Source organism: Pieris napi, chromosome 8, assembly GCF_905475465.1.
Source record: "Pieris napi chromosome 8, ilPieNapi1.2, whole genome shotgun sequence".
NCBI classification, from domain to species: Eukaryota; Metazoa; Arthropoda; class Insecta; order Lepidoptera; family Pieridae; genus Pieris; species Pieris napi.
In genome coordinates, this window is record NC_062241.1 from 11,499,846 (window position 1) to 11,527,782 (window position 27,937).

The 27,937-nt window shown below is 32.7% G+C and overlaps 1 protein-coding gene across 3 annotated transcripts in view; it reads right to left on the reverse strand.

Moving 5' to 3' along the window:
• The window catches only part of LOC125051636 (disheveled-associated activator of morphogenesis 1), a 119,246-nt gene that overhangs the window by 76,910 nt on the left and 14,399 nt on the right, over positions 1-27,937 (reverse strand). Inside the window, exon 1 of one of the 3 annotated variants that reach the window (XM_047652113.1) lies at positions 2,925-2,995. The exons of 1 other annotated variant lie outside the window; for it this stretch is intronic. The gene's annotated coding sequence lies outside the window, so the exon portion shown is untranslated. Of the gene's footprint in view, positions 1-2,924; positions 2,996-27,937 lie in introns of those variants that run through there. One more of the 3 variants, XM_047652112.1, reaches the window with a different exon arrangement.

The window sequence follows — 27,937 nt, forward strand, 5'->3', positions numbered from 1 at the left end:
TTTACATCATTTAATTAAATTATTAATTATTATTATCATGTAATTATCCGTCGTTTTGGTGTCGTGTAATGAAAACGTTTTTAATAATACCTGTTTATACGTATTACACTTTAATCTTTATCAAAAGGTCCAATAAAGTATCTAAAACCTAAGTAATATTTGCAAATAATATCGTATTGCCTATAAAAATTACAGCAAACATTTTACTGAAAATTTTCGCAACAACTTAAGAAACAGCTGAGGAAAGACTTGTAAGCCGCACTATTGGTAATAACAATTGCGGTGTGTAACGATTTAAATCCCATTAACTTGATAATGTATTTTCGCTAATAATGCTAAAGATTTCGTATATCGTGTACTTTTAGAATTATATACGCAATAAACAGCATTGAATCTTTTTTGATAATTGATGTAATCCTAACTGACGCTGGTACGCTTATGATTATGTTCTAATAACCTTTATTGAATTGCTAATAAAACTTTTAGTCATTATAAAACCATTTGAGGTAGTCTTTAAATTAAATGTTTTACACATGTTCAATTTACACACTTAGACATATTCACACACACAGCCACTCATTGTTATATTTTGTTTGTTACTTTAGTTTAGACGGTAATGTCTAAAATACTAATCATTTTATATCCGCGATGGAAAGCTGATGACCTGCTACTGCCTTACTTCTATAGTTATATTATAGGCACCAGCCTCTCATCAAGATTATCAATACTTATACTGTGTTTTAAACTATCATCATTAAAAAGTATTCTAAAAACGCAGCTGTTCTACTAGGGTCACATACAAGTTTTCAGACTTATTGTTATTATACCTACGTCATGTAAACGGAAGTTGTGACCCGTTACTGCCGGACTTCTTTCCTATAGGCATCAGTCTCTCACCAAGATGGTCAAACGATAGTTTACGAACATTTGCTTTGAGTTAACCTGAGTTTAGTAACACATTCTAGTAAAAAATAAACGCGATATAATATTTCCTTAAACACACATTATATAAATTTCCAGTCAATCTTTTAACCCACCTCAAACTAGTGGCGTAATTATTACTATTACTCGAGCTACTAATTACAGAAAAGAACCTAACAAATGTTATGGCGACAGGAACTTCATGAAAATACTTTATCCATATTATTACTAATAAAACAATATTACATACCATCGTCACAAATCTCACATTAAATTAAAAGACACGTTTTCATCACACAGGCGAACTTTAAATGAAACTTACTATTGACGTCTAACTAACGGAGGGTAGACAAAAAAATATTTTGTAACTATTGCGGTTAAAGTGCTCCTTCTCATTCTCTCAAACTGTGTTTACGATGGGAAGAAAGGAGATAGTGTTTCGTGACTGTTCAATTTGTATTTTTTATATATTTGGCATTGATTACTTAAGATGTCATGTGGAACATGCTCCTTACGAATATTGTGTAAAAAAAACTTGGCGTTTAAAAAGAGTGGCGGAAAGTTTATTGCCAGTTCTTTTCTTCCGTTCTACGCCCTTGATTTGAGAACTGGCATTAAATGTAAAATTAGATAATATATACTTCTTTTTTGAAGTTCATAAGTGTACATTGTGTTACCTATATGAGTAAATGATTTTGACTTTTCACTTTGCCAATTAACTATCATTGGTAGTTACAAACACTTAGACTATACAAAATCACGCCTAACTCCATCCTTAATCCATAGAGACCAACGCCATCTATTATACCACCTATTTAATTTTCCCTTTCATTGTCAACATATGTTTTAATAGCTTTGCTTTTATCCATTTGTCTAAGTTATTGTATGTTATATTTCACTTTTTTCAGTCTTTGCCTGGAGACAAAGTCAAAGTGCCAAGTGCAGAGTAGTCCTCCTTTTTATTTAATTATTTTAATACTGTATTTCTGTATTGCAACGAAGTGTAAATATATAACTGAAAACAATAAATTTCACAAGTTTACCTTATACAGTGAAAACCGAAAATTATTTTAATTATTTCGTAAGTAAATGTCAATGTTAACATATATGTGACTCGTTTAAGGTCTTAATAATTATATTTAGCACTTTCCCTCAAAAAGGTTGTCACTGTTATTTAATATGGCAATTTATATACCAAGCCTCAAAACAAGTAGCAGATAAAACTGATAAGATTAAATCTGTCTCCAACCTCAAGTCGTAAAATTACTTGGCTTAATAAATCATAAATATATATTATATTGGAGTGCCCTGATGTTCAGGTCTCCCTAGACTTAGCTCAGGGGCTCAAATATCTGCTAAAAATGTAACTTGTTATTAAATAAAAAAAATTTAATTTATGAATTTCGAATATATTATATTAATTAGATATTGTTTATGGTAACATACACATATAAGAGAAATGTATGTAAATGACAGTTATTTTAACACAATTTCAAATTTTTTTAAGCAGGAGGCAAACGGTTTCACCTGATGTTAAGTGATTAAGTGTTGCCAGAAGGCTTGCAAGTGCGTTGCCTAAATCTAATGTGATAATTGTAATTTGTGTCAAATCAAATTAAAAATTTGATATCAATATTAGTTTATATATACATTTATAAACTTCATTATTATATCCTGAATACATTATTTCGAGTCCAATTCAGCTAAAACCTCCTCCATACTATAAAAACACTATCATCAATTTAAGGTAAATTTTAAATAATTATAAGATTAATAATTATTAATTTCATAGTCAAGTAATTTCCTAGTAAATAATATTAAATTAAGTTGGCATATAATCTCGTGTTTGAACAAAAAATATAATTAAATTTTAAATATTTAAAGCATTAATTATTAATTACTCCTTTTTGTTTACCGCTTTTCACAATTCTTCCTAAGTTATCACGTCACACATAAATTATTGAATTATCGAATAGGCAAACAACGACCAATAATTAACATACTTCATTAAAAACACGAAATAACGGTCACATCACACGCGATTCTTTGCGAGCGGTCTCCGCGAAGACAGACAGGTGACTGAATGAAAACAACCATTCACCGGGCGACGCCAGAGAAAACACATAGAAAATGCATAGTACAAATTTATATGGTGTGCTGCGAAACTATAGAAATGAGAGACCTGTCATTTAATTCGATGAATGTAAAAAATATAGCAAAAAAAATTATTTTGTTTATACAGTCTCGATGTGACCATTAATTCTCGAAAATCTCTTAGCGTAGATCGATTAATTAAATAATAAAACATTTGTTCAGGGAGGTTAGCCCAAATTTAAAAAAAAATATATTTCAAATTCTTACAAATTCAAAGAACAAAAGCAAGGCAGTCTCATATTTAAAATAATCACGAATGCTGACTTCATATTATTTAGTAAATACCTTTTGGTTCAGAAAATACGTCACACATTTGCTGACTTTTCACTATAATACAACTTATGTACCTGTAACAAAATACATTTAATTAATAAAATTTATCTATATCATACTTTTACATATTATTAAAATACAGTACTGTATATATATTGAAGGATTATCGGACCGATTTTTCATCCTATAATGAATACGTTTCTCTACGTTCTTTGGACACTGTAGGACATGTTACCCAAAGAATCTGTTTGAGCGCCACCAATTCCCTGGTCGCTGAGGCTAAGTACCAGTGATGAGCTCTTACAACCTTTGTAAGGGCTAAAATATTTTCAGGAGACCGCTGAAGCCCTAAGCGCCTGAGGGAGTCTAGGTACGGCGAGCCTCCCCTCAGCAGTACTGTCAATCCAGCTCTTAAGGGCAAGTGCGCCTGGAGATGTCTGGACTGTCAGTGATGTGCCGAAACTATCTCTGATATTATTAAACGATTTAAGAAATCTATTTATTTATTTACACTTAGTTGCATTTATAGAAAAACTTAAAATACATAAAAACTATAAGGGATGTAACGGGCGGCCTTATTGCTAACAAGCAATCTCTTCCAGGAAACCCTAGTAAGGGAAAAGCTTTAAAAAAAATATATATGAAACGTGCAAGAAGTGCATAACCAAATCATATAAAAAAAATTCATCAACTTTAATCTAAAGTAATACAATTTTTTTGATGAAATAAACTAAAAAGCTAATTTCACGGATTCATGAATTGCCATGCAATACAAAAGAATAAGAAATACAAGAATTACAAAAGTCACGATTGAGCAGGATAGGATACGGTTAAGAAATGTTTATATAGAAAAGTTTTAAAAGAATTAACCAATATGCTTTAGATAAACCTGATTTTTTTATTCCTTTACATACATAATTTTAACACGCTGATAAGAGATAACACAAGAGCGAGTCAATCAAGATAACTGTTGTTTTGCATAATGATAAGAATCACGGTCACGAATAATGATAATTCATATATTTCCTAGTTTTTTTAATATAAATACGTCAGAAGAGATAAATATGAAGACCATTTAAATTATTCCAACGCTTGCATATATTGCGAATGTAAGTAAAATAACATTTTCATAACAAAATAAATACCGTTATGCTACTTATGTATTATTAACTAAATCGTATAAATTATCATGAGCATTTGTTTTTAAATATAATAGGGGGCAAACAATCCTACGGGACGCCCATAAAAGACAGTAGACACCCATTTTTTGTAGGTGCGTTGCCGGTTTTGAGGGAGGAGTAGACTCTTTGAGTAGTTGGAGGTCGTATCTCACGGGGAAGACCAGAGTCCAGATCCAGGAGTCGATTCCACAGTTTAGCTCGCAAAAGAAAGTGTTCGTAAACACAATAAATATATAAATATATTTTTGTAGTAGTTTTCGATTCTATCGTTGCATAACTTGGAAAATATCTTTATCTAACCATGATTAATTTTATATATTTGCAATTAACACATACATGGAATTCACTAAGAGCAAGATGCGGCTTTTCGGTAATAATCGATGCCTTCCAGGCATCAATTATTTTTTTTAATTTTTCAATGTTTCAAAAGACACAAGGTATAGTCGTGAAACAGCACTAAGGGGTCTTCATGTTCAGTGTACCAATTTAAACACCTTAAATAATAGAAATAACAGTGTACATATTGTAATACAATCAAAATCGTTTACGACGACATCGTTTAGAACGACATACCGGTTATATAGACCAAAATCTCAGGTCCCGGCTGAATTCCATGTATTAGGTACTTAATAACAACGTCATCGGCTGTTACGACTATCGGTTTTTAAGACCAAATATGAGTAGTCCCTTCCATGTCGTTATAACAGATTTTGACTGTATATTCTTTGGTGAATATAAATATTCTTTTGTATTGCATCGCAATTCATGAATCAGCGAGATTAACTATTTAATATTGTTTTTATATTATTTTCTTAGATTAAGGTTGGTGATTCTATAAGTTTATTTCATTTCTAGGGTTGCCTGGAAGAGATCGCTTGATAGCGATCAGGTCGCCCGTTGGATACCTTATAATTTTTATGTATTATATTATGTTTTTCTATAAATGCAACGAAGTGTAAAAAAATCAAGGAATTAACCAACAAGTTACATACACTGCACGTCAAATGTTCCATGTTCAAAAACAAAGATGTCAATAAAAAAAATTAGAAATCAAACAATTATCTGTAATTTAAATACGAAATGCAAAGCATCATTGTTAATCCAATTCAAAACAAATGAAACTGTTTAAATTCAACAGCCGTACATTTTTGCAATTCAAACTAATTAAACATTTGCATACATTATCTCTGTTTGTTTAATTCATCGTATAATTATTCTCAAAGCGTTAATTTCTTAATGGCGCCAGGATGTTTATAAATAATACTTTATAATACAGTGTAAACTCTTTATAACGAATTTAAGGGGACCGAGCATTTTCTTTCGTTATAGAGAGTTTTCGTTATACTGTTACGATTAGTTTTGTAAGCTGATTATAAAAACAATCACACTTAAGTTTGTTGTTGGTGTCTAAATATGAAAATATTTCTTCGTAATAGAGAAATGTTGCGTTATAACGAGTGTATTACAATTTACGCTGTATTATACAATATACACGCATTTTGCACAAAGGGTTTTTATTAAATCACATTTTTCTTCCTTCATTGTATTGTTGTTTGTATTACCACTGTTTTTTGTACTTGATTTCGATGGCCATGTGCTAGCGGGCCGCATGTTCAAGGAACGGCACCGCTTTTCATATTTAAATTTGTTTGTTTTTATCATGTGTTTGTCCTAATTTTGTGGTCCACATAAAAAAGCAAAAAGGAATTACTTCTGAGTAAATATATTTATTTTAAAATTCTGAGACAACACACAGCTATACAGCAATAAAACCTTAATTAAATGATAAATCGATTCAAGCGTACGTAAACTAATTATTTTATTTAAAAAAATGCTTCAATATCTTTTACAATTAAGTATGAATTCCAACCTGTATATAAAAACCCACTATCAAGCGACACAAAACTCTATAAAAAAAATTGAATTCGCGTAGAACTCGTCCAATAATTATTTGAAAATAAATTACATTAAGCAGTCTTATCACAATGGAATTTCATAAATTCTTTCATCACTAGTCGACCTTGAACATTTATTACTATTCAATACCATTCATGTTGGTCGTGAGTTTGCGTTATGGCTTACGAAATTGTAAATGTATTACTAGTCTATCCGTGTCATCTAGAACTACTATTTTGGTGTACCTATTAGGGCAGTGGCTTCAGCCTGCGACTCTCATCACTGAGGTCGTAGGTTCGATTCCCGGCTGTGCACCAATGGATTTTTTTTCTATGTGCGCATTTAACATTCGCTAGAACCGTGAAAGAAAACATTGTGAGGAAACCGGCTCGGCTTAGACTACAAGTCGACGGCGTGTGTCAGGCACAGGAGGCTGATCACCTACTTGCAAGATTGACAAATGACCATGAAACAGATACAGAAATATGAGGCCCAGACCTAAAAAGGTTGTAGCGCCAATGATTTATTTTTATATTTATTAGGGAAGTGGTTACGCGTTTCTCTAAGTTGAGACCATCAGTCATGTGTTCAAATCCTGGATCCTTAGCTGCTTCTACGTGCAAAATGACCTCTTATTTGTACAGTAAAGGAAATCGTAAGGGCATGCGTCTTAGACTTAAAAATCTACTGCGGGTATTAGGCACTGAAAGCTATGAATGGCGTGTATCTTGTCTAAGGAAAGCATAAAACAAATGCAAAATTTCCGTGCATAACAGACTTCGCACGACTCGACGTAAAACTATTTAAGAAATAAATAAAGCCTATGTTACTTAGGAATGTAGCATTCTATGACAAAAGTTAAAAACACTACTAGTTTTGAATACGTTACACACATACAAAAGAAATCATAGCTATTGTTATGCAAGTTCGGCTTCATATTAAGCAAACTTTTCTGTAAATAACATTATTGATTTTGAAAATCTTAATACCGAATTGTAAGAGAAAACTTGTCCCTTTCCTTTCCAAAGTGATTTGTGAGAGAGAAAATACATAACGACGATTATATACTGACCGGTAATCATCAGCATAGATCCGGTCGCATCTTCATTGTAATCTATTAAAATATGTACAATTGCACAACGTAGATTACCGATTACACTATACTTGAGCCAAATAACAACTTTAATCCAATTTTAAATTAAAAGTTTATAAAGTATTATTTCTTGTCTTACGAAAACATATTTTAAGTAACCTTCGAGATCTATTTGTACCAGCATACATTAACAAAAAAATACATTCTAAATGTAAATGAAGAACCTCCAAAAAATTTAATATTGATGTTCATCCGTGTAAATTAATATAAATAAATGAATTTTATTTTTTACCTGAGTGTTCTAAATCAAATATATTTTTGAAATGAAATAAGCTGTCCTAGAATCCTGAAGAAATCTTCATAGAGTAGCCATCACGATATTTTCTCTCTCTTTAATGTACAGGCAAAACAGAAATTCCCATTATATAGATACTAAGCGCAAGTTTTTTTTTTTTTTTTAATATACAGTCAAAATCTATTATAACGACATCGAAGGGACTAGTCATATTTTGTAGTAAAACTGCTAGTCGTAACGGCCGATGACGTTGTTATTAAGTACCTAATATGTACTTATTATTGTGTGATTAATACTCATGTACAGAATTACTACATTTTATTTATTTCACATGAAAATTATAATAAAAAGATGATCAGACTCAGATGGTCAAGGATCAAAAATGCATTGAGATAGGTTGAGGGCGTAAGTTGAATTGGATCTTTTTTTTTTTTATAGAACGGGGGGCAAACGGGCAGGAGGCTCACCTGATGTTAAGTGATACCGCCGCCCATGGACACTTTCAAAGCCAGAGGGCTCACGAGTGCGTTGCAGGTATTTTAAGAATTGGGACGCTATTTTCGTGAAGGACCCTAATGCCCGAACCCAATAATTAATCCACAATCTCAGATTGTTTTCAATCAGACCGCGACCGTCGATTGGTTATTGGCACACTTGTTACAACATTTGGATTAAGATTACTATCTCAGATGGTCAAATATCAAAAATGGATTGAGATAGGTTATTGGGTTCGGGCGTAAAACGAATTGGATCTGAAATATATCAACGATACTCCAAATAACAAACATTGGTTACCAAAGAAATTGTAACACTTGCTCCAGTTCTACCAAATTACGTATGCAAGAGCCCTATGCACTGATGGCATTGCACCGTGAACTCATTTACAAAGAGAATGACGACATTTGTGAAAGCATTTCTATGTATGAACCACTGACCATGACATTTTCTTTTAAACGAGTAAAAGTACGGTGTACACAAAAAATTACCCATAAAGACAGTTCGAGATAATTTATTTTTTGTTGTAATGAATAAAATTCTCTTTAGTTAGTTAACAGTTTTTTTTTTACTACACTTATTTATGTTTTAATGAAATAAAGATTTCTTTGCAACAATTGTAAGCACCATGAATTATTATAAATATATATGTATATAAGTAAAAAATATTTAAACTAATCCATTATTTAGCCACACAAAACCATTTGTAAGATTTAATTTTAGAGCAATTGAAATAAGTTAAGAATACAAAACGAAAGACGGAGACAAATTAAACATGTCGTATGATGCTTCGAATGATTGGAAATCAAATTAGTGCCGTAATAAAACAATAACAAAGGATTTTTTTATAGAAATATGTATCCAATATAATTCACTATGTATGGGACAGGAGGTAAACGAGTAGGGTCCCATTGAACAAAGTGATAACCGCAATGGGCACCTGCAACGCCGAGGGCTTGCGCTTTGTTACCGACCTTTATTAGTAGGTAAACTAAACAAAATGTGTATGAACGCGTTCCAGCTATAAACACTGACTACTTTAAGAAATTATCATTAAGTTCGTTCTATGGGTAAAATATCCATCGCTAACTACGACAGACACGTATTTGTCAGTTTGTATTATACAAGAGTCATACTAAGATTACCCTAAGACCAACCAAATAAAACGTGCCGTCTTTCACATGCTCATCGAGTATACACGCAGGCGGAAGTACTTAATATCTACTTAATTCAACCAAACTTAAACTCTTCAACGTACAATCTATGCAAATCCGGCAACCGTCACTAATTCATTGCGTCAAGTGAACCTAATAGAGTAATCGTATGTTACGTAAAGTGGGGCACGCAACAATACAACTGCACATCCAGGGCATTGTTGGTTAATGGTGCGCAGGGATTGACAGCCTTGGCAACTGTGGTAATTAAATAGAAGACATTTTATTACATATGCAATATGTGTTTACAAATTTGGCTCCAGCAATTTAATTAAATATATACTTAATAAGAGCTTTTAGTGGCTTCAGCGAGCGTTCTTCATCCGTCAAGGTCAGATGAGGTCGTAGGTTTGATCCCCGGTTGTGCACCAATGGACTTTCTTTCTGTGTGCGCATTTAACATTCGCACGAACGGTGAAGGAAACCGGCTTGCCTTAGACCCAGAAAGTCAGTCGTGTCAAGCACAGGAGGCTGGCCACCTACCTACTTGTCTATTAGATTGACAAATGATCATGAAACAAATACAGAAATCTGAGGCCCAGTCGTAAAAAGTTGTAGCTGATAAAACCAGTGATTTTTTTAAATACATGTCTTCATTGAGACATCATGGAACATGACAATCTAGCCTAACTTAAAATTAATAAGTAATTTAAGTCTAACCTAACTTACTTAAAAGGATATTTAACATAAGAAAGTGTCCAATAACACTTACAGTATCTATTACGGGGAAGACACTTTGTTATTGTGTTAGATTTTTTCATTTTCCACTATTTATCACTTAATACAAACGTGCACTAACACTAATTCACTAAATCAAATGGTTTTGTCCTTTTCAATCTTCTCACTAGGTCTGTGGTGTCACGAAGTTATAGCAATTTAATATGAAGAAAATTCAACTTTAAGTACGAGAATTATTACGATAAAAAATGCTACATCTAGACCTAGATAGCATTTCAATTGCGCAATTATAATATAAAAAATAATACGATTTCGATACGAATCAAAACTTCCTTAAAGTTCTAAATCAACTGTCGTAAGTAATACTTGGCCAATGTTCGCAAGCCCTGACAATCGTTGAATCGATAAAAACCGGGTGTACTGTATGTAATGAAGCGTGCGAATTCGTGTCTCTGTATACAATACTGTAATTATCGCAGCTTTTATATAATTCATTGATCATAACCTTCAATGTATACTTACCGACTTATTAAGTACTTTAAGACCTGGAGGTTGTAAAGCTCCTGGTATTAATATTTAATACATTGGAATAAATATACAAACAGTTGAAGCCGCATGCCACCTAATTCACCTAGCAACATTAAACAAACCCTAAACTTCCTAAAATCACCTAATAAAGACATCGTAACATTATTCCTTTTTTACATCGCAACAAATCGATGTTCAGCCGTGTGCTTCCGCGTACTATTTTAAGCTTGGTGTAAATATGGTATCTAAAAGGGGAAGCTTAAATTCCCCTAGATTAGAATATATTTCAATCTTTTTTAAATCTTACTATAAACTTAATAAAGCCAATTTAAATTCAATAATTGTTTACATAGCTGGAAATCATAAGCTGAAAATATGTATGTATTGTTTTTTTTTTAACCATGCTAATTTCCATACCCAAACACGCCATTGATTGACTCAATTCTGCGACTATTTCACTCATATTGGCGTTGCGTAGAGATGTGGTTCTCTCTGCATCTTCTACCGCATTTACCATGGAGTGTCCAGAGGAGTTTCATCATCCGAAGTTGAGGCGGAATACGAAATTCCACCCATATCACCTCGACGTCCGTCATTCCACAGCCAAGCGTTATTTAAAGCAGTTTTGCCACGCACTATGCGGAACCAGCTGCCCACTGAACTATTTCCGAACCAATTCCACTAGAGTCCTTCAAGAAATGCGATTAGAGTGGCGGAGAGATTATTGCCAGTTCTTCTCTTCCATTCTACGCCCTTGAGAACTGGCAGTAAATGTAAAATTAGAAGCATTTAATGTATTTTTTTTGTCATTCATAAGTGTACATTGTGTTACCTATATGAATTAATGATTTTTGACTTTTGAAAAGAGCGTACCAACGCACTTGTGGGCTCTTTAGCATTGATCGTTTCCATGGGCGTTATCACTTAACATCAAGTGAACCTCCTGTCCCTTTCCCTGTTCAATAAACCGATATGTCTCTGAGTTATACTCACAACCTTTAAACAAGTTTTTATATAAAGACTAATCAAAACAGTTATTAAAACAAGAACAAAGGCCCGTAACATCCAACCAATTTTCTTCGTTACTTTCAACACAATGAAAAAGTTTTTAAGATTCCTTTGTGCCTTTTAAACTGAACACGGCCGTCATATTCATAAATTACTGACTGTACAACTTCACATTGAGTCGTTATTTTCAAAAGGCTTAAATTTCCAATGTATTTAAGCTGAATCATTTTTCGTTAAGTTTAAAACATTTTACCTACTTTAATAATCATACTTACTTTATATATGTATTTATTTTCTATATCTTATGGTGTATTGTAATCTTATTAGTATTTTGTATCAATACAGTTCTTTTTTTTAAATTTTACGATTGTTTAAATGATCCTAATCCTGGGGATTGATTTGCTCCAAATTTGTATGGCTCAAAACTGGGCGATTAAAAAGAATTCCGGATAGTTTCTTGCCAGTTCTTCTTGCCCGCTCTACGCCCTTGACTTGCGAACTGGTAGTAAATGTAAATTTAGAATCAATTCAACATTTTAATGGATAAAGTTATTTTGAGGTTGAGTTACATTTTAACGCTAAGTTTTCTTTAGTCGTGTGTTTTTTAGTAAATATAAATTTAGAAAAGCATTTATTTTTTACTGACGTTCATAAATTCCTCTTAATAAGTCCCGTAAGTCCCGAATAACTGTCTTATACAGAACGAAACAAAAGAATTCTATATATATATTTTTTTTATATAAAATTAGGTTCTGCGCTTCTCGCACTCATCATGTTTCTTTTTTTTAGTTTCTCTCTTTAATTAGGGTTGCCTGGAATAGATTGTAACGTAGTGTTGTGAATAACGGTATGAAACTCAAGACATAAACCACAGACACACTTGTTACACGTGCCTCGTACGAACACGATTTAGATAAATATAATACGCCATTGCTTTTAGCTAACTACAATACAATTTATGAAGATGATTACATTTTTCACCTAACTACATAAAAGCGTGTGAGAAAAGTTTAGGAAGCGGGAGGACCTTAACTTTATTTGGCAGTAGTAACAATTTATGTTTTCTTTAATTGTATCTAGTTGTATTTTGTTTCATGTTTTCTTTCTTTATCTATTCATGTACTTAATTGACTTATGTTTTCTGTTTCGCATACAGTCAAAACCGTTTACGACGACATCGTTTTGAACAACATACCGGTTATATTGACCAGAATCAAAGGCTGAATTCTATTGTATAAGGTACTTAATAACAACGTCATCGACTGTCACGATTATCAGTTTTTAAGACCAAATATGAGTAGTCCCTTCGATGTCGTTATAACAGATTTTGACTGTATTTTGTTTCACAATCTGTTTTAGCTTTGTATATTGTATATGTGTAGCTGTAAGATTACTTATAAATAAATAAAAGAGCTTAATAATTTATAATCAATAAATATCATACAAGAAATGAATAATTAACCACATTATCACTCAATCAATATTGCTACACTCATTAAATATGTACAATTTTGGCATATAGCAATTAGTTGCTACAAATTCGATAAACAAGGTCGTAACATAAATTATAATGTCCGTGCGTTTATATGTTTATCATCAGCTATTAAAGCAATATAAAACACGTCCATCAAAATAGAATCATGGCACATTTCACCGTCAGAAAAAAATACCATCATTTAAAATACTTAGACAGCCCAAGTTTTCATACCATATTCTAGAAGTAGATTAAAAAGGCAAGCAGCTGCATTTCTTTAGTTTGTCCACACTTTTTCTTGGACATAGTCAAAAACTATCAATAATCAAGCCGACAAGCATGGTCCGTATTTTCTAGAGAAATAATGTATATCCTCTTCTTATTATATCACTTCTATGAGTCTACGAATATTACAAAGAGGAAAGATTTGTATGTAAGTATGTTTGTAACCAATTGGCTCAAAAGGTACAGGACCGATTTTAAAAATTCTTTCACCATTTGAATGCTACATTATCACTGATTAATATAGGCTATTTTAATTGCAAGAAAATAATAAGGATCCCTACTAAAACTACAATAATGTTACCGAATGTATAAAATATCTTTCATCGAAAACTATTGATGAATCTATTGATACGAACAAAAAAATGTTCCACAATATTAAAGAACATATCTATATCTACGTTTATTTTAAAGAAGCCGGGACGGGCCGCTAATTACTCTATACTTCAAAAGGTCTTATAAAACTACATCTGTCAAACTCTGTGCGGAAAGACAACCGTGGTGTCAATGTCATGTTGACAACACTACGTCATTATTCGATATTATTATGGAAAATTAATTAAATTCTTGTGAATAAATGTAACGACGCTATCCGCACAGACTAGTAACTCACTTATTGTATGCTAAATATTCTACAGGGACTAGAAATATTATTGATCACCAATCCTATCTTACAAGGAAGTCATGTATATTTTTTGTAATACCTTAGTTATCTTGTGAAATCGTGCGTAATTAATACACACTGACATCGTGACGGTATTTATTTAAATAGTTTAATATAATTGAATAGATTGGTGTGTTATTACAAAAAAAAATGCATGAATCAGAGATAACATAATTACTGTAGATTTTTCAAAGCATTGTTAGTGTAGTAGTTTAAAGTGATATTCTCAACTGAGGTCGTGTGTTCGAACCCGGTGACGACGTGTGACCTGTTCATTACTTATTTTTTTTAATCTAGTATTAAATAATTATTATTTATTCATTATTAATAAATAGATACTTAAATTACTAGGAAGTTGTTAACGATACAAAGTAAAAAATATATTAAAAAACATAAATAATTCTAATTACAAATAATTTTAATAAATCTTCCAATAGCCCCCTTAACAACCAAATTACCCCCAGTGGGGCGTGGGCCCCACGTTGGGAAACATTGGTATAACCTCTATAACCATTAGTAACCGCTACACAGTAATATAAATTAAAGTTATTGTTTAAATTAGGGGCAATAAACTCTAAATGATAACATTTGGCAAAATACCACACGCGTTAGGATATTACATGTCCAATCCATTACATTTATCCTCCGCGCTTTAGTAATGTCTATTAAAACGACTTTAGGTTATTTTACTGACAAGTTCAACGCCCGTCTAGGGAATCAGTGCCAGGAATCGCATATACATGTATATTCAAAAAATGCATTCTCCAGAACGCGGTTCTCTTAAAGATCTACGAGAATGTGAGTGTGTGCTCCTATTTGAACATGCCTCCTACTAATAAAGGACGAATCTTTGTTTTTAATTTATTTTATTATGATTAATTAAGATGTCATGTGGAACATGGTGTAATGGTTGCAGCTTCTTACAAACATTGTGGAAAACAAAAAACTTGGCGATAAAAAAGAGTGGCGGAGAGTTTTTTGCCAGTTCTGTTCCGTTCTATGCCATTTATTTGAGAATTGGCAGTAAATGTAAAATTAGAAGCATTTAATATGTATGTATTTCTTTTTAACGTTCATAAGTGGACATTGTGTTGATTAAATGAATAAATGATTTTATATTGATACCCATAGATTAAGTACTAAAACGCTGTATAAAGCAAACTTTAAAATATCAGATAGGAAACACCACATTTACATTCTACCACTTCTCAACTACTGAAACAAAATTAATATTTGCACCAAGATACATAGTTTTGTTTCATACGAAAAGGTTGTGGGTTTGATACCGGCGAAACAAAAATTCGAGATTCCACATCGCTAACTTACTTGTCTATAAAGATAATAAAACAATCTTCCTTTAGAACACACATTTGATACAATTACATAATGCATTGTAAAAAAGCAATCAAAGCATTATAAAGTTTATTGCACCCGCTCATAAAATTGATTAGTTGATTACAAACACGACATGTGAAATGTTCAAACCACTTTCACGAGATTAGGTTGTAATCGGCTTACTTGCATAATAATGTGGTTTACTGAGCACATGCGATAAAAACAATTAGTTTTTGGACCTTTTGTTAGAGAGCTTTTCTTACAATACTTTTTCTTGTATCTTTTTCTTTAAAATAATAAACATCAGTATTAAACCAAGGCCAAGGGTCTGAATTCCAAATTCCAATTGTGTAAAAAACCACATCATAAGAAAAAATGAATTCATTCCTTAGCTTCATTCAAATGTAAATCTTCATTTACGAACCACTCATTTATTTTAAGAATATAAAACCTTTTGCAATTTTTTCTTCTCGATAAGGATGTCTTTAATATCTGTATAACCGTAAATTACGTGCCTCGGCGCTTACACGTAAGTGTTCAAGCTTAAACTGGTCGCAGACAAAAGCTCACATTGTCTTGTCAATTGTAAAAGAAATTCATGTTATTTATTTATTGCTGTTTCAATGTATGAAATAATTCTCCAATGGGGCAGACGTTTATGCGTCTGTTTTAATAATGCTTTGCAGTGTTGGCCTAGTGGCTTCAGCGTGTGACTCTCATACCTGAGGTCGTAGGTTCGATCCCCGGCTGTGCACCAATGGAATTTCTTTCTATGTGCGCATTTAACATTTTCTCGAACGGTGAAGGAAAACATCGTGAGGAAACCGACATGTCTTAGACCCGAAAAGTCGACGGCGTGTGTCAGGCACTGGAGGCTGATCACCTACTTGCCTCTTAGATTTAAAAATGATCATGATACAGATTCAGAAATCAGAATCTGAATTTTTTTTATAATTCTGTAGGCAATTGATATTTCATGTCCCACGGTGACTCACAGTCATTTTTTAGTTAGATTCAGAGTCGACAGAGACATTTCTGATGAACTCTTTCCTGAGCCGTACAACCAAGTGCTATAAACATGCATGGCACCACCCCGATTCGAACACACGACCTCATAGTTGATAATTGCTATACTAGGCCAACGACTGTCAACGATCACCACAAAACTGTTAACTATATGCCATATGGCCAGAAAATAACCGCATAGTCTCGACAACTGGTAATGCGAGGGAGGAGTGATGGTAGGAGAAGTCGGGGGCCATCGCCTACCCATTGGTTTGACCAAAAGACAATTATGGGTCTCAACATTCCTAATGCCCTGAGACAAGCTGAGGATATAGTGCTGTGGAGGCAGCAAGTCGACTCATCGTTTAGCGCTTCTACACCGGCAAGCCCTTCAGTAATGAAGAGAAAAAGAAGTAGAAGAACCGACTTAAAAAATCGAAGGAGGAGTTTATCAATATAATATTAATATCGTATTAACAACACAAAAAAGAATAATAAAAACAATAAATAATCTTAAAATATATTATTAAAAGGTGTCCCTTTAGGCAAGGTTCCGAAGATACTGGCGATTGCTATTGTATAGCTATTATATACTTCGTATGTATATTGATTAATAGACATATGAAATATATATATGTGTAATAATAATTATGCTTCATTTATTCCTTAAAAACTTATTTATTTTAAGTGCGTATATTTTGTAAATGTTTCAATGAAATATTGTTATTTTAATTAATTTTGGAGTCTCTTAAATTTTAAGGCATGTATTATTAATATCTTTCACACTTACATCCTCTTAAATTGCAGAGCCCAGCGCCAAATGAAGTAATACCCAGCGACATTAATTTATTTATCTTCATAATGAACAGTGCAAACTTTCACTTCCCAAATGGCTATCATCACATAATTGATGCAACTTTTATAAGCCTCTTTATGCAAAAAACAAGTTTATGTGCTTTTTATTATTCTCACTTTCTCGCAATAATATGTGCTATAAGCCATCTTTTATGCGTATAGACTATTAGTAATATAAGTACAAAATTTATATTTATATTATTTATAAATTTATATTTTAAGTATATAAATGCGTCCAAAAAAGAGAAACACACAGTTTGGTGGAGTAAGTCATGGGAAAGGAAAATATGCGCCTTTTGCATTACTTAAAATTATGATTCTTATCATTTTGCCTTAAAGTTACAAATATCATATAATTTGTATATATATAGTTTTAGTATTATTATTATTAATTTAAAAACGACTTATCATAATAATAATAAGACTTTATTCATCCACATCTAATTGACATACATTTAACAAACAAAAATTAAATCAATAGAGCTACAACCTTTTTAGGTCTGGGCATCAGATTTCTGTATCTATTTCATGATCATTTGTCAATCTATATATCTATCTATCCCAGTTCCTTTTTCCTTTTGGCCCAATCCATTCACGAAATCGTTTTAATTCAAGACAGATTATTAATTGTTTTTAGCCTGAATACACGATGGATTTATTTTCCTATAGCAAACAGCGGCTTTGTAGAAACAATAATATGAACACTTCTTAAAACTTGTAGAAAAACTACGCTTAACAGGCTTTTAGGTCTACTAGACCTTCACCAATTTACCCAATCAAGTGCACCTAAGTAATGTGTACCTAAAGTGCACTGTCTTGTACACTAGACGTGAAAGTATTTGGCTATACACTACACTTTCGACGTATTTAAACCAAAATTGCTGAATGCCCCGTGGCTAAGCGATTTGGTACGCTAAAGGTACCGAGTTCATCTCCAACTTAAAGCACAAATTAAAATTAAATATGAATTGTGGTCGTAAACTTAAGACTTTATTTATTTATTTACTAGCTGACCTGGCTAACTTCGTTCCGCCCTACAACCTTATAATATCGTTGTTACTTTAATTTAACTTATTTTAGGATTTCATTAATGTTAAGTATTACATTAATACAACATTTTAGCAAATACAGAAATTTATTTATTTATTTTATTTATTTATTGAAATGTTTTATTGCTTGCCATTGCGAAAGAAGAATGGCAGTTTTACACATTAGGCATCTTCTCTCTAGCGTCAATATGGCGATACTGCATGTTAAGCACTTTCTGATATCCAACATCTTTTGATCAGGATCAAAGCATGGTTATGCATCTCCTCATTCACCTCAAGATCGGAATTTCTTGAACTGACACGAATTCGACGTAAAATGATGCGTAGTTTTGTCAACAGATGGCACCATATGGTTTTGCATTCGTAAAATTAATTAATTAATTAATTGTTATTCGATAATTTATCCGATATTTTATTGCTTATTCTGCTATTCGGGACGGAAACAAATCCAACAAATCAAAAACCATGGCAATCGGTCCAGCCGTTCTCGAGTTATAAGTGTTGTAACAAACACGACTTTCTTTTATATATATAGATTTATAGCCTTATATCAGAAACGTAAAATATATACATTATAACTATTGTTTTTTCTAATCTACGATAACCGATTCTGTGTACCTTCGGGGAAAGGCCTCCCCCATTGTCCTCCATTTTTTTTTACTGCATACCAATCTCGTCCAGGTCTTTCCAGCCTGTTCAATGATTTCATCGGCCCAATAAACAAAATCAAACTCAAGTCTTTAATCTACGGTAATTATTTATTATTGATCATAAATAAAGCCTTTTACAATAAGGGAAATATTGCCAATTACAAGTTGAATTAAAAAAGGAACTCGATTTTATTTCATTTGAATTCAAACATCGCAGCTCAGTTGGGAAATAATTTAATATTTGATTATCCGTAATGACATTAAACAAAACTACTATAATTTTTCCAACAACTTATGTAATAGCCTTCACTCAGCAAAATAATCTATGTAATCAAATGCTATGCTAATATGTACCAGGAATGTAGGTGGGAGCTAACATTATCCAAATCGAAGTATTAGCAAGTATGATTAGATAAAATTAGTGCTTGCGAAACTTAAACTTGTTTACAAAAAGTTATGTAAAGCACCTAATCTTGTACCTAGATAAAGAGAATTGTTGAATAAACTTGACAATTATAATATAAATTATAAACTCGAAAGCAGTTTTAGCCTAGTGGCTTCAGCGTGCGACTCTCATCCCTGAGGTCGTAGGTTCGATCCTCGGCTGTGCACCAATGGACTTACTATGTGCGCATTTAACATTCGCTCGAACGGTGACAGAAAACATCTTGAGGAATCCGACATGTCTTAGACACAAAAATTCGACGGCGTGTGTCAGGCACTGGTGGCTGTTTGGAGGGTGTGTGTATTAGATTGAAAAATGATCATGAAACAGATTCAGAAATCTGAGGATCATACCTAAAGAGGTTGTAGCGCCACTGATTTTTTTTATATCCTCGAAATCCACCTTCAACGTTTAGCATTTAGTTTAGAAGGGGAAAAACTAATTAAAAATTAAATCGCAATTTTGAGCTGTCTACACCATATAACCCTAGGGGCAAGATGAGACGCCAAACCAAACCAAAAACAAATTCAAATTCAGTAGCAAGAATATTCGGAAAATTTTCTTTTTCACCAGTTATTCGCATTTATAATTCACTGAACTGCTTATATTGGAGTCTGACTAAGTACTAATCTTTTATTTTTCTATAGAACAGGATGCAAATGAGGATCAGCTGATGTTAAGTGATACGGCCGCCGCCCATGGGCATTTACAATGACAGAGTGCTTTGCATTGCTTTAAAAATTAGTACGCTTTTGTGTATGTCGAATTGGTTCGGAAATAGTTAAGTGGGCAGCTGGTTCTACATAGTGGTGGTGCGCGGCAGAAACGAACTTAAAAATCGCTCAGTTGCGGTACGGTAGACATCGAGGTGATACGGGTAGAATTTCGTATTCTACCTGGACGTCCGATGATTGTTTGGTCGAATTTAAAAACAAACAGAATCTTCAACCTCCCTTGGAAAATTGTTCTTACCTAGGTAACACTGAAAATGTTTAGAAAATGAAAAACGGCTTAATGTAGAAAATTGCCAATACTTTTTTTGTTTTTCCAAGTAATCTCCGTTCCTTTCTACACATCGTCGCATTCGATGGAACCACTGAGAAAATCAGTGTTTTAGATTTGCCGCCAATTCACAAAAACAAATGACAAATCAATGCAATATACTACATTAGGTTACCAAAGAGTTCTAAAATTGAAATTCAAAAAAGTTTTCATTAGCAATGTTTCTAACTGGCCAATTCTAAACATTTTCAGTGTTACCCACGTATAATCGGCAAACGATTATGTTTAATTAAATGACTTTTATCATTTTTTCATTGCACATTCCATAAGTTTATTGAATCACTAGGATAAATCCCATCCTCCAAGTGCAGCTATATATTAAGAACGGGTACGCAAGCAATTGCGTCCCGGCTCGCCCATTAAATTGTAAATGATATTACTAATGTAATAGGGGCGTATCTCGAGACTTGCAACACAAATGAGTTTATGATTTTATTTTATGCACATCATTTTAGTAAGAAACATGTATACAAGAAAATATAAGAGATAGAAACGAGTCCCTGAACACTATGGCAGGGTAGTTGATTGAAAAAAAAGGCTTTAAACTACTGAATCACAGTTCTCTATGCAATTATTTATTTAATAATTCGCTTTTATACAAAAACATACATGTAAAAAAGCAGGTTACATATTATGTTATTAGGCAACGGGCGGCCTCATCGCTAACAAGCGATTTCTTCCAGGCAACCCGAATGTGGAACAGTAAAAAAGATACACATACAGAGGGTAATGTACAAGAAGTGTATAAATAATTAACAAAAAAGAGCACAAAATAACATGAAACACTAACTATAACAAAAATAAAGTAAAATCTAAAGAAAAAATAATATGAATTAAACAAAAACGTAAAAGCTGAGTCACAATTAATATATATATATATAAGTGCAAATTACAAGGCAGAACAAAAATTATGAAAAAGAAAAGTTTTAAATAAATTTAAAGACTGAACTCGTCTGACATCAATTGGTATGGAATTCCATAGCCCGATAATTTGCACAGTAAAGGAGGAATGATAGAATTCAGTTTTATGAGTAGGAGTTTCAAGAATTATATTGTCTAGGGAACGCAAATCAAAACTACCGCAGAGGAACATAATTTTTTTGGCTTTTAGTAACTAGGAGGTATAGAATAAAAAGAACATTACAGAGAACGTTATAGGTAGCCAATTAAGGTTTCTTCGGAACTCCGAAATATGGTTCTTCTTCCAAGTCCAAATATGAATCTGTTTAGCCGGTGTTACCTTCTTATATAAATTGCTAAATAATCAAATATAGAGGAGTGACCTCTTACAGGATATTAAAATTGTCGTCCCTTACTGAAACTTAATAATTTCTCTGTTGTGCTGTCGGGTGGAGTGACTTCCCATTGGAAGCATCTACTCATCTTCTGTCTAGAGCTACTACCGGTCTTCTAGCTCTAGAATATGGTGACGTTTTAGTCGACTCACAAACTGTCTAATGTTGAGTTGGCGAGCAAGTTCGTTCGGGTGACAGCTTAATAAATAAATAAAAAAAAGGGTGCGTGTACTTATGTACCCGCGTAAGAAGTTATACTTCTTTGGCTTTCTTTATTTTTTTTAAATATAATTAATTAATATTTAAGGTAAACAATTTAATAATATTTAGTATATTATTCAATTATTAATTAATATTAATAACAATTATTATTATTTATTTATTATTTTATTATATTATTAATTCAATTTAATTACTTGGTATGTTTCATAACCTTTTAACTAAGTAACAATAGGTCTTTGTGAAAAAACATTGCTAAATTTCTTTGAAAAAATAATTAAAACTCCTTTATTTGTTTAAAAGGTAAATGTCATTATAGTCATTCAAAATTCTTGGCATAGCTGCTAACTTCACGCATATTCTATTTCTTTTTACTTGTAGATTGTCTTATTCCCATCTCGCTCGCGCACGCTATAATCACACTCCCAATTTTGTGTCACAGGTGCGCGCGCATCGTAAAATTTCACTCTCATCAATTTTTCATAACGCGCCTAAAGAAGTATAACTTCAAAAAATCTGATGCAAACATATTGTAAGCGCTCGAACCAAGCGCAATTAGTTGAATTTAACGACAGAAGCGGCGACGGCCTGTCTAGGAAGCAATCGTTAACCCATGTCACGTATACATATATATATATATATGTAACTGGGTGAGGAGGACACGTGAAAGTCACTAGCAATCAGGTGCTACACTTTAGGACGGCTTTCTCTTAATTTTCTTTTAAATCACTTTACAAATTTACACCAAATTATTGGTTGTAACAAATTGATCCAATTTCCAAAATACGAGGCATACATCCTGTGTGAGGTGCACTTACAGACTTAAAATATTTATGTTTAAATGTTAATATCAGACAATTTAATTGCGAGAGATTTCCGACACAAATTTCACAATTCGACCTAGGTTTCAGACAAAACTTTATATACCAATAGCGCTACAACCTTTTAGGTCTTGGCCTCAGATTTCTGTACCTGTTCCGTGATAACTTCTAATAGGCAAGCAGGTGATCACACCGTCGACTTGTTGGGTCTAATGTCTCCACGTGATGTTTGCCATAACCGCAGCGGGAATCGAACGACGATCCCAGGGATGAGAGTCGCTGAAGCCACTAGGCCAACACTGCTCTCAAATATAATTAATAAGTTAATATAAGACAATTATAATAAATAATAATTTAATTTATATATTAATTATAATAAAATAAATTATAATAATTTAATTTTATATATTTTAATCTTAATATATATAAATTACGTGTCACGTTGTTTGTCCGCTATGGACTCCTAAACTACCGAACCGATATCAATCAAATTTGCACACCGTGTGCAGTTTGATCCAACTTAAAAGATAGGATAGCTTACATCTCAATTTATACCCGAAATATTATTTTATTGCAAAATATTGTTTGTTATTTGATAGTCACAATTCTAACAGATGGCGCTGTGTTAAAATTACCAACGTTTCACCTGAGCTACCTTTCAAATAAGTTCTCCTACCGTGTCCTTTGAATAGTTTGCTACTATGTAATATAACAAAAACCTTAGCCACAGCGACGCTTGGCCGAGTCTTCTAGTTATAATATATAAATGCCAGAGATTGCTGACAACATGAATTAAACTAGGTAAACGAATAAGCTGAAACCTTATTCTACATGAAACTCATACTCATAGGTTATTTCTTTTTAAATAAGGCTTATTTCCGCTCAAGCGCGCTCACGCACCCCTACGGTTGTCGGAATTGACGGGGGGAACGGTGGGCCCTCAGACCTTTCTGACAGTCAGAGGGATATCTGTACCCACGCCTATTTACAAGCGTTAGGTAACTCGTCAATCTTGTAGTTTAACATCAAACATATTCCAAAACTTGTCAAACAATATTTATTTTTTTATTCTATTTATTTTTATATATGTATTTAGCCGTTTAGTCTCGGCTTCGCACAGCTGGATATTTATTTTAATAGATATAGTAATACATATAATAACGCGGCTCTATTGTCAACAGTTTCCCCAAAATTCGCGACATAGATTATATAGATTTATATTATTGGTATTTTTATCACATCAAGGATTATATTATCAAACCCTTAGAACGAATCCCTAAGCTTTTAAATATTTTATAGTCCATATACATCAGGATACAGGATTCTTATGGTAAAACATTTTCAAATTCGGTCCAGTTGTAACCCTATTCAATGCATACAAATATTTCCTCTTTATAGTGTTGAAAAGTAACACAACAAAGCTATTCATTATAAAATTAGTAGGCCATGATTATGTATTTACAGTGAGAACGTGCTCAACACACCCTCTCATTAATATCGCCTACGAGATCATTTATCAATTCGATTTGATAATTACACTTCTGATTGCACAATTTCTTTATATGATTGGATAGTGAGTGATAAGTCGGAAGTTACTTCCTCATTTCACTAATGGTTTTATACTCTAGTGGACAGCTAAAATGGCCAAGTTGTACTCAGTATTTAATTATCCAATAATTTATTGACGCTTGTAGTGAGTAGTTTTTATTATTAATTGGTCATTTCACTTCATAGTACGGTCACGTCTAGCTATTCAATTTTACTGTACTTTTTTTATAAAATAAGGTAAATCAGTGGCGCTACAACCTTTTTAGGTCTGGGACTCAGATTTCTGTATATGTTTCAGTCAGATCAGTCTCCTGCGCCTAACACACACCGTCTACTTTTTGGGTCTAAGGCAAGCCGGTTTCCTCACGATATTTTCCTTCACCGTTTAAGCGAATGGTAAATGCGCACATAGAAAGACAGTCCATTGGTGCACAGCCGGGGATCGAACCTACGACCTCAGGGACGAGAGTCGCACGCTGAAGCCACTAAGCCAACACTGTTTAGTGTACTTTTTTCATTTGCGCATTGCCTTGAATAAAATCTTTTTAGTTATAAAATGTCATTCCAAATTTAAAATACAGCGGAACTCGACAAAATAGCGACCGGAACTAAAACAAAACCCTATCGTTTACCGGTGTCCCGTGTCACCTTATTAATAACCACAAAACTAACCTTAGACAACGAGTGAAGCCTGTTAACAATAATCTTTGTCTACCTAACACAATGCTTTGGACATAGGGTTGTCATGTTTAAAACTTTAAAATAATCCTTCACATAGAGTTTTATAATTTGTGAACTTTGAAAACTTAAATAAAATCGTAAATTTTTAGAACTCCTCTCCTCTTCCTCGTTAGTAAAGTAATTTGAAGTCAATGCGATATTTTCGATCGAAATTCATTGTATTGTCTCTTAACATTTAAATAGCAGATAATATTGGCACTTCTTACACTTTCTCAATATTTTAAATAAATCTTCGTTCTTTCGAATACCTTGCGTAATTATAATACCTTTTTGCAGGTGCACTCAGTACTATTTATGTAAATGTATTTTATATGTAACTTAAATAATTTTTCAAAGTAAGTTAGTAGTTAAATAATTTAGGTAAATTAAACGACCTCGACCTCATTCAATTTTATTCACCTTAATAGTTTTATTATACTTGTCTTAAAGACTACTCAACTGATTTTGACGAAACTTGGACTGTCCTTAGAGAATACTCTATGACTTTTTATTTTTAGTAGAAATTAGAACAAATTTATATACAGTTATGAAATTTAGACAAAACCAAAAAATTATCATTCACAAATATACTATTTCAACAATATCGCATATTCAACACAAATGCATGTAAAAACATAATACATATACCAATTATGAAGATTTTTATAATATCCTATTTATTAACATTCTGTGAAACATTGATCTTATCATAAATGTGCCCTGACCTACAGTACTGGTATGAGTTACCATGATGACCGTTATTTTAACTTTAAAAAGCCTCGTAACCATAGTAACGGTGTTTATATATACCACACATTAACATTTTACAAAAAGCCCCCATTACTAACAAAACTTAAGATGCAGCGCAATGACTAAACATACTTATGCAATAAATGCACATTTATAGACCATCTACTACAGCCTATCTCAGAAACAGCCCTAAGTAGTCTAGACACAGCTAAGGGCGTTCACTTCATTGGCAATTCAATTTCCTTTGCCATTTTCTTTTCACTCACTCGAGTTTTTCTCGTTGTTTTTGCTTCGACATTTCAAATTCCTAGAAACCACTTCTGAGCATTCTAATTAAACCGCAGAAACTTTAACTAAATAATTATTATTAGTTTAAAAATAAATTTAAACTATAGTTAAATTGTAATTTAACCATAGTTTAACATTCAATTCGGCTGTAAACTTGTAATAGTCGACGGCTTGTATCAGGTACACAAGGTGGATCCATCTACTTGCCCTTAATTTTTGAAGTGAATTTTTTTATCACAAAACAGACACGGAAACCTGAGGATTGTAGTGCCACTAGTTTTTTTAGTATCATATACATATATAAATGTAATGTGTATGTTATCTTTGCCTACAAGTGCTTGACACAATAAAATGTATTACATTTTTCTTGTATCAGTGTGGCAAGCTTTAATAAATAAATAAATATAATCATTAATTTATGTAGAATGTACTGTTAGCCACACAATCCTTAACCATAAACTTCCTCTCACAGCAAAGAAAAATACCGTAATAATACGTATTTAGTTTTTGAATCTTCATTGGAGCACAGCGGAATTATAAAAACCTGTTTATTATTGTAAAAAAGTGTTACAGCAGTGACTAGACGTTAATATGTTGCAAAATGTATGCCGACCTTGCTACAGTTGAATTTACATCATTGTTTTCGTTCAGAGCACGCAATGAACAATGCTTATTGTGAGAACTTAATACGACGTCGGGTGTTTTTTATACATAGCACGGTTAGAAAAATAAAAATTAGTATCAATAATTCAGGGCTATGGAGCGTATTCTTCGGTTGAAACTTAAAGACATAGTTAAAAACGGTGTAATACGAACCCTTACAAACATAACACGTCGTAAAAACACACAACACAAAACAATTATACCTACCTACCTAAAGTATGTGTTACAATTACTAACAATTATACCTACCTACCTAAAGTATGTGTTACAATTGCGAACAATTATACCTACCTACTTAGAAGTTATATATACTTATATATACTTCTTTGGCGTAACAAGATAAAAATCTTTAAAAAAATTTATCTTTCGCCTTATTCTACGTTTGTAGAAAAAACGTCACTAACAAAAGAAAAAACATACTCTCATCTTTTTTCCCTAACGCGCCAAAAGAAGTGTAACTTTAAAGGTTAAAGTGGAAATGGGCCGGTCACATTGCCCGCGTTTGTGATGACAGATGGGTCAAAAAACCCCTTATTTGGAATGGCCCAATGGGAAGAAAAAACAGAGGACACCAACCAGAAAGCTGGGAAGTTAAAATTAAAGGGATAGCAGTGAAGGATTGGATTAGCGAGGATGAGAGACAAATGGAAGAACTTGGCTTTCATTCCGTCGGAGGTCGAGTACTAATGTTAATGATAATGACATGAACTTAATGTAATCTAATGTAGTACTGGAATAAAGACTTTTTTTGATGTTATACAATATCTTTGGGCGCATTAGGGAAAAATTATGAGACAAAATTTTTACAATGCGCGCGTACACCGTCACAAAAACCCGACACCCCGAAGTTGGCTATTGTCAACATTTTAGTTATTACTATTGTTACTGTAGTTTTTTCTACAAACGTTGAATAAAATTTTTGAAAAGATTTTTAACTTGTTACGCCAAAGAAAGTAACTTCTAACGCGTGTACATAAGTACACACACGCTTTTTTATTATTCATTTATTACTATTTTATTTTGTCAATAATTCAGACATATCAGCAAAGCAATTCCTTCAGAATAAATAAATAAAT